Here is a 9,421-nt window from a genome sequence, read left to right as displayed (position 1 = left end):
CTGAAGCTGACACAGTTTTGCATAATGTCAGGCATGTAAATTCCCATTTTATTTTTTCATGTAAGATATCAAATCAGTGAACACTTAAATCACAAAGTCACGGACACAGAGAAGGAGGATACTTTTGAACAGGATCAAATATCTTATAGAACAGTGTGACCAAAATTGTGCTTTGAAATGTGATTACAGACATTCAGAACCAATAATACTGCCTAACTTTGGTAAAATAGGACCTACTTGTGTTCTAATAAGAATTCCATCTGTCTCACAATTATCTACAAGACACCTTAAAATGAATTCAAACTGCATTTATACATTAACCATAATTATTTTGGCTGCTTTTGGCAATAGACTTAAGACTAAATCGGTTTAAAAACTTCACAATGTAAGGATAATCTTTGTATATCCTGAAATGCTTTTTCTACAATTGCCCTGCAGAAACACAGAATAAGTAATGAAACATTATTTACCTACAGATAACAATTAATTGGATTCTACTTAATTATGTGAAGATACTCGGAGTTGTCACTGGGAGCCTGTAGTCAGCATGTCCCGGATGAATTCCTTGGCAGTTGTTATCAGGAGGTTCTGTTATCCAGAGAAACACATTGAGCTCATTACTATGGTGACAGATATTTGCAATAACAGATGGCCAGGAGCAGTGACATGAGCTGGAGCTGAGAGTGACATCAGGTGACAAACCCGACTGTCCCGACCAACTTCAATCTGAAGTGGAGATGCTGAGTTATGCAGCGTGCAAATGGGCCCTTCAGCCCATCACATCCATGCTTCTTATGTCCATCGATACCAGGGGTTCCCAGCCCTGGGGTCCACAGACCCCTCCATTAATGGTATGGGTCCATGGCGTAAAAAAAGGTTGGGAACCCTGATCGACACTGATCCTAAACATAAGAGATTATGCAGAGCAACACACACACACACAAATGCTGGAGGAACTCAGAAGATCAGGCAGCGTTGATGGAAATGAACAGTTGGTGGGGCTGAGACCCTTCTTCAGGGCTGGAAAGAAAGGAGGAAGCAGTCAGATTCTGCAGATGCTGAAACTATGGAACAACACACACACAAAATTGTGTGTGATTGGCAGGAAACAGAGATTGGGAATAAAGGGATCCTATTCTGGTTGGCTGCCGGTTACCAGTGGTGTTCCACAGGGATCAGTGTTGGGGCCGCTTCTTTTTACATTGTACATCAACGATTTGAATTATGGAATAGAAGGCTTTGTGGCTAAGTTTGCTGATGATACGAAGATAGGTGGAGGGGCCGGTAGTGCTGAGGAAACAGAGAGTCTGCAGAGAGACTTGGATAGATTGGAAGAATGGGCAAAGAAGTGGTAAATGAAGTACAATGTTGGAAAGTGTATGGTTATGCACTTTGGCAGAAAAAATAAACGGGCAGACTATTATTTAAATGGGGAAAGAATTCAAAGTTCTGAGATGCAACGGGACTTGGGAGTCCTCGTACAGGATACCCTTAGGTTAACCTCCAGGTTGAGTCTGTGGTGAAGAAGGTGACTGCAATGTTGGCATTCATTTCTAGAGGAATAGAGTATAGGAGCAGGGATGTGATGTTGAGGCTCTATAAGGCACTGGTGAGACCTCACTTGGAGTACTGTGGGCAGTTTTGGTCTCCTTATTTAAGAAACGACGTGCTGACGTTGGAGAGGGTACAGAGAAGATTCACTAGAATGATTCCGGGAATGAGAGGGTTAACATATGAGGAACGTTTGTCCGCTCTTGGACTGTATTCCTTGGAGTTTAGAAGAATGAGAGGAGATCTCATAGAAACATTTTGAATGTTGAAAGGCAAGGACAGAGTGGATGTGGCAAAGTTGTTTCCCATGATGGGGGAGTCTAGTACGAGAGGGCATGACTTAAGGATTGAAGGGCGCCCATTCAGAACAGAAATGCGAAGAAATTTTTTTAGCCAGAGGGTGGTGAATCTGTGGAATTTGTTGCCACGGGCGGCAGTGGAGGCCAAGTCATTGGGTGTATTTAAGGCAGAGATTGATAGGTATCTGAGTAGCCAGGGCATCAAAGGTTATGGTGAGAAGGCAGGGAGTGGGACTAAATGGGAGAATGGATCAGCTCATGATAAAATGGCGGAGCAGACTCGATGGGCTGAATGGCGGACTTCTGCTCCTTTGTCTTACGGTCTTATGGTCTTAAAATTCTGGAGGAGCTCAGTAAGTCAGGCAGATTCTACGGATGGAATAATTAATCCACATTTCAAGCTGAGACACTTCACCGGGACTCCTGAGTCCTGCTAAAGGGTCTCGGCTTGAAATGTGGACTGTTATTCCTCTCCACTGCTGCTCCCTGGCCTGCTGAGTTCCTCCAGCATTTTACCTGTGATACACTGATCCCATTCAGACTCATAGACTAATCCAGTTTGGAAACTGGCCGTTCAGACCACGCCATCTACGTGGGCCAGTGGGCACCTTCCTAAGTTCATCCCATCTTCCGGCGGGCTCCTGTCCCACAGCTTTCAGTGCTTCAGGAGCTCATCCAGCTACTTCCGGAATGTTATCAGTGGCTCTGCTTGCACCACTCTCCCTGCCAGTGTGTTCTTGGTATTCACAGATCTTTGGGTGAGGGACATCTCTCTCATATCCCCTCACCCTCAGTCTGTGTCCTCTAGTTTTCATTTACCACCAATACCGTGATAACTTTGCTGCAGTCTACACATTCTATAACCCTCATCATTTTAGATCCCTCAGTCGTATCTCCTCCGCTCCAGGGAGAGTGGACTCAGCCTCGGCAGTCCCTCCTCATAACCGAACTGCTCCATCCCAAGGAAGAGTCCGGTGAATCTCCTCGGCACTCTCTCCAGCACATCCACTTCCTTCCTGCAGTCCAGTGACCAGAACTGCACACAATGCTCCACCTGAGGGCTGACCAAGTCTCTATGAAGTCAGAACCTCCATTGAACTCTGAGTCAGAATGCAAACAATTGTGGCAAGTGTTTAGTGAAGGACCTAGACCTAGATCCCTGGGAGTGGCATGGAACCTTGGGTCCCTCTGTGGTTTGACAATACATCCCTGATCACACCGTCCCCGCATACTCACCACTGATCCACATCTCCGTCCATGATGCAGGGGTTCTGGACACAAGAGACACAGCAGATAGTGGAAGTCCAAAGGAACACACACAAAATACTGAAGGAACTCAGCTGGTCAAGCAGCATCTATGGAGCAGAATAAATGGTCAACGTTTCAGGTTGAAATCCTTCAGAAGGTCCAGAGTAACACACACACACAAAGTATTGGGGGAACTCAGCTGGTCAAGCAGCATCTATGGAAGAGAATAAATGGTCAGGGTTTTGGGCCAAGATCCTTCAGAACGTCCAGAGTAACACATGGAAAATACTGGAGGAACTCAGCAGGTCAGGCAGCATCTATGGAGGAGAATAAACAGTTGACGTTTCGGGCCAAGATCCTTCAGAAGGGTCTTGGCCTGAAACACTTAACATGTATTTCCCTCTATAGATGCTGGTGTTCTGGTGTGGGGAGACCTGCGGAAGGGCCATGACTCAGGATGAAGCTGGTACCTGCTATCAGAGGTTCTGGTGTTGTTCTCCAGTCTGAGCTCCTCTCCAGTAGTGGCAAGGGACTGTGGGGACTACAGGGTTCCTGCGCCCAGAGGACAGAGCAAACTGGAGCCCATACCAACCTTTATCAAACCCCACTGACACAGATTCCTTCTCATGACACTGGAAGGGACAAACTCATGGGCAGGCAGCAAGGTGGTCCTCTTTCTCCCATCCTCTCTATGGGTCGACTGCCAGTGCTCAGCCACATCATGGAGCTTCAATTGTCACAGCTCAGATCTGAGGAGAGAGACTGACAACTGAGGAATCGTATACCGTCTCTAAACTGTTTGGAAGCAGGGTTTTGTGGCAATTAGCCACAGAGAGATAAAGATTGCTACCCAGTGAAGAAAGCAAAGAGCTCTGGGAGTACTCCACAAGTGTGACTCCTTCACTCACAGAGATCAGAAAGCCACGAGCTGGTTAGCTAGTGCCTGTCAAAGGGAGAATCCTCAAAGTATCGAGTATTGATACTGCTTCACTTGGCACTTCTGAAAAATCACAGCATTCAGGCAAAGTCTACACAGCAGTGTGAAAGTGAAATTGTGACCAACAGTACAGATCTTCAGAGAAGAAATGAGTGGGGGAGATAAAGGGGACTGCTAAGTGTTCCAAGATTTCCAGAAACATTTACATCAAATGTTATTGCAGAAAGTAACCAGGTCTAGGATCTAACTCCTCGTTCGGATACATACTCAAGGACTCAGAGGTGGTGTAATTGGGACTTTTCCTGGTTGAGAAATTCAGTCACAGAGCACTATAGTATAGACGCAGACTCCTTGGTCCATCCGGTTTGTGCTGACATGATTTTTTTGTCTCGTCCTTTCGACCTGTACCTGGACTGAAGCCCTCCAAGCCCCTCCCATCCACATAGCTATCCAAACCTCTCTACTTCCCCTTAAACATTTCACCCTTCACCCTTAACCCATGACCTCTAGTTCCCGCACAAGCAAGAGAAAATCTGCAGATGCTGGAAATCCGAGCAACGCACACAAAATGCTGGAGGAACTCAGCAGGCCAGGCAGCATCTATGGGAAAAAGTGCAGTCGATGTTTCCGGCTGAAACACTTCGACAGGACTGGAGAACAAAGCTGAGGAGTAGATTTAAAAGGTGGGGGAGGGGAGAGAGAATCACTAGGTGATAGGTGAAACCTGGAGGGGGAGGGATGAAGTAAAGAGCTGGGAAGTTGATTGGAGAAAGAGACAGAAGGCTATGGAAGAAAGAAAAAGGGATCATCAGAGGGAGGTGATGGGTGGGCGAGGAGATAAGGTGAGAGAGGGAAAAGGGGATGGAAAATGGTGAAGGGAGGGTGGTGGGAAGTTACAGAAATCAATGTCCATGCTATCAGGTTGGAAACGAAATATAAAGTGTTGTTCCTCCAACCTGACTGTGGCCTCATCATGACAGTGGAGGAGGCCACGGATGGACATATTGCAAAAGGAATGGGAAGTGAAATTAAAATGGGCAGCCATTGGGAGATCCTGCTTGTTCTTGCGGACAGAGGGCAGATGCTCGGCGAAGAGGTCTTCCAATCTATGTTGGGTCTCACCGATATACAGGAGGCCATACCGGGAGCACTGAACACAGTAAATGACCCCAACAGGTTCACCAGCGAAGTGTCACTTCACCTGGAAGGACTGTTTAGGGCCCTGAATGGTAGTGAGGGAGGAGGTATAGGGGCAGGTTTAGCACTTTTTCCGCTTGCAAGGATAAGTGCCAGGAGGGAGATCAGCTGCCTGGCCTGCTGAGTACCTCTAGTTCCAGTCTTAGCCAACCTCAGTGGAAAAAGCCTGCTTGTATTTACGCTATCTATACCCCTCATAATTTTGTGTACCTATCAAACCTCTCCTCATACTCCTGTACTCCAGGGTCCTAAACTATTCAATCTTTTCCTGTAACTTATGTCCTCAAGTCCCAACAACATCCTTCTAAATTTTTCTCTGTACTCTTTCAATCTTATTTACATCTTTCCTGTAGGTCAGTGATCAGAACTACACACAATACTCCAAATTAGGTCTCACCAATGTCTTATACAACTTCAACATCACAGCCCATCTCCTGAACTCAGTATTTTGATTTATGAAGGCCAATGTGCCAAAAACTTACTTTATGACCTTATCTACCTGTGATGCTATTTTAAGAAATTATGGACCTGTATTCCAAGATTCCTTGGCACTCCTCAGTGCCCTACGGTTCTCTGTGTAAGTCCTACTCTAGTTTGTCTTCCCAGCGTATGGAATGAACTGCTGAAGGAAGGATGATGCAGGTGCGTTAACAACATTTTCAAGGTACTTGTCTTCACTACATTCCTTTCTGCTGCTTTTCAGCCTATTGATATCCTTCTTCATTGTCCACTATGCCTCCAATCATGGTGTCATCTGCAAATTTGCTGATTCAGTTTACCACTTTAGGACCAAGATCACCGATATAGATGACAAACAACAATGGACCCAGCACTGATCCCTGCGACACTCCACTAGTCACAGGCATCCAGACAGAGATGGAACCATCTACCACCACTCTCTGGATTATCTCATGAATCCAATTTTCTATTACATCTTCAATGGCAAAGGATTGAACCTTCTCGACCAGCCTCCCATTTATCTCTCTTACTCTTTCCTAACCATGTCCAAGTACCTTTAAAACGTGGTTAATGTGCCTTCCTCAACCTTCATCTGGCAGCCCATTCTATATACTCACCACACTCTGGGTGAAAAAGTTGTCCCTCTCATGCCTATTAAATCTTTACCCTCTCACCTCACCCTATGCCCTCCAGTTCTTGATTCCTCAATCTTCTTAAAAAGGCAGTGTGCATTCACCCGATCTGCACACCTCATGATGTTATACACCTCTTTAAGGTCACACCTCAGCCTTCTATGCTTCATTGAATGAAGTCCCAAAATGATTAACCTCTCCCTCCAACTCAGTCTCTCCAGTCCCAGCAACATTCTTTATTTAGCCAGAAAATGGTGAATCTGTGGAATTCGTTGCCACAGGCGGCTGTGGAGGCCTAGTGATTGGGTATGTTTAAGATGGAGGTTGATAGGTTCTCGATTAGTCAGAGCATGAAGGCAGGAGATTGGGGCTGAGGGGGAAAAGGATTAGCCATGATGAAAGAGTGCAGCAGACTCAATGGGCCAAATGGCCTAATTCTGTTCCGATATCTCATGGTCTTATGGTCTTTCCAGATGAATGGCATCTTCCTTATAGCAGGGTGACCAAAATGGAGCATAATAATCGGGATGTCCACCAAGTTCGGAAGCTATCCCCATTCCACAATGTCTAACTCGGTGGGAAAACTAACGAAGCCCATTTTCTGACTGCTAAGAGATTGCTGAACAGAGAGAAGCAGGATGCTCAGAGTGTCTCAGTGCGCGGTTTACAGACAGTCAGTGATCAGGAAAGCTGGTGGAGTGTTACTGCGATGGGAATTGTACACGAAGGTAGTGAGGTTACCTTCAGTTACACAGGGCACTGGCAAGACCACAGCTGGAGTACTGGGGTTAGTACTGCTCTGTTTAACAGAAGGGTGCTAATGTTTCAGCTGTGGTACTTGGAACAGGAGGGACAGGTTGCACTGGGAAGCCCTGGAGTTCAAAGTTCAAAGATCAAAGTGGAAATTACCATATAGTACCTTGAGACTTATTTTCTTACAGACATTTACAGGAAAAAATATATTTTACAGGGCAACACGTACACACAGTGCTGAAGGAATTTAGCAGGTCAGGCAGATTCTATGGAGAAGATTAAACAGTTGACGTATCAGGCCGAGATCCTTCAACAGGATTTTATCACCGACCTGCTGAGTTCCTCCAGCGTTTCACTCAGTGTTCAACATAGTCATTCCCTGAGTTCTAATCAACAAGCTTCGATACCTGAGCTTCTGTACTTCCCTCTGCAAGTGGATCCTTGACATCCTCACCAGGAGACCGCAGTCTGCACGGATTGGAAATAAAATCTCCATATCATTGACAATCAACACTAGTGCACCTCAAGCATGTGTGCTTGGCCTACTACTCTACTCTCTCAACAACCCTAACTGTGTAGCTGGACTCAGGTGAAACACATCCATAAATTTGCTGACGGCACAACTATTGTCGGCAGAATTTGAGATTGTGATGACGAGGCGTACAGGAGCAAGACAGATCGGCTAGTTGAGTGGTGTTGTAGCAACAACCTTGCACTTAATGTCAGCATGATCAAGGAATTGATTGCGGATTTCAGGAAGGGTAAGTTGAAGGAACACATACAAATCCTCATCAAGTGCAGAAGTAGAAAGGGTGAACAGTTTCAAGTCTCTGGGTGTCAACATTACTTAGGAACTATCCTGGGCCCAACATACTGATGCAATTACAAAGAAGGCATGACAGCGGCTATACTTCATTGGGAGCTTCAGGAGAATTGGTATGTAATTAAAGACACTTGCAAATTTCTATAGATACACCATGAAGAGCTCTCTAACTGGCTGCATCCCTCTCTGGTCTGGGGTAGGGGCCATTGCCATTGCACAGGGTCGGAAAACTGTTTAAAGTCATAAACTCCATCATGGGCACTAGTCTCCCCAGCATCCAGGACAGCTTCACATGGCAATACCGCAAAAAGGCAGCATTCGTCACTAAGGACACCCGTCACCCAGGACGTGCATTCTTCTCATTGCTACAATCAACGAGGAGGTACAGGAGCCTGAAGATACACTATCAATGTTTCAGGAACAGCTTCTTCCTGTCTGAATGGTCCATGGACCCATAAACACTACTTCAGTATATTTCCCCCTCTCTTTTTACACTGACTTATTTTTCTTTTTTAATATTGTAATTTATAGTTTTCCTATTACAGTATTATAATGTATTGCGAAGTGCTACTGTTGCAAAACAACACATTTCATTACATATGCCAGTGATATTAAACCTGATTCTGACTTTTTGTGTGTTGTTCTGGATTTCCAGCATCTGCAGTATCCCTTGTGCTTACAATCATATTTTATGACGTTCAGAAGAGGGAGGGGAATTGATTGAGACCCTGAGAGGACCGGACCGAGGGCGTGAGGTGTGGGGAGGATGGGTCTTTTGGGAGACTTTAGTACAAGGATTCACTGTTTAAAAATCTGGGGTTGTCCGTGTGTGAAGGAGATGAGCAATATATATTGGTGCTGGTAGAGTTCAGGAGGCTGTGGAGAAAAACGGAGAGTCAATGTTTCGGGTCGCAACCTATCATGGGACTGGGAGGAAGAGTGGAGAGAGTCACTGGGAGGCAGGGTGGGGATAGGACAGGATTCAAATGAGGGAGGTGAAGGGTGGCTATGATGTCGGAAGCTAGAAAGTGATGGGTAGGAGTGACAAAGGGTTGAAGAAGATGAAATCTGACAGGAGAGGACAGTGAAATAAAGGGATGACGAAGGGGAACGGAACCACAGGGGGGAGTGTGTAGGTGATGGCAGATGGAGACCGTGGGGGAGAGGAAGTAGATGCAGTGATGGGGGCAGTGGGATCTGGAGGAGAGAAGAAAAGAAGAATAGGGGCAATAGGGCAGGGGTTGGGACAGTCACCATAAGTTTGGACATTCAATGTTTGTGCCACCAGGATGAAGACTCCCAGACTGGAGTTAGACTCCTCTAGTTTTGCACTTAGACTCAACCTGGTGGTGGAGGAGACTGCGCAGAGACGTGTTGGTGTGGAAATGGGGAGGGCAGTTAAAATGGCTGACCACCAAGCATTTTGGCTGGTATGGCAGACGAAGTGATTTCCTAATTTATGCCAGGTCTCACTGATGTACAATAGGCTGCATCGGATACAAGAATTGACACAGATGGGTTT

The sequence above is a fragment of the Mobula hypostoma genome, chromosome 13, assembly GCF_963921235.1.
Source record: "Mobula hypostoma chromosome 13, sMobHyp1.1, whole genome shotgun sequence".
Lineage (NCBI taxonomy): Eukaryota > Metazoa > Chordata > Chondrichthyes > Myliobatiformes > Myliobatidae > Mobula > Mobula hypostoma.
This window is presented reverse-complemented; position numbering follows the sequence as displayed.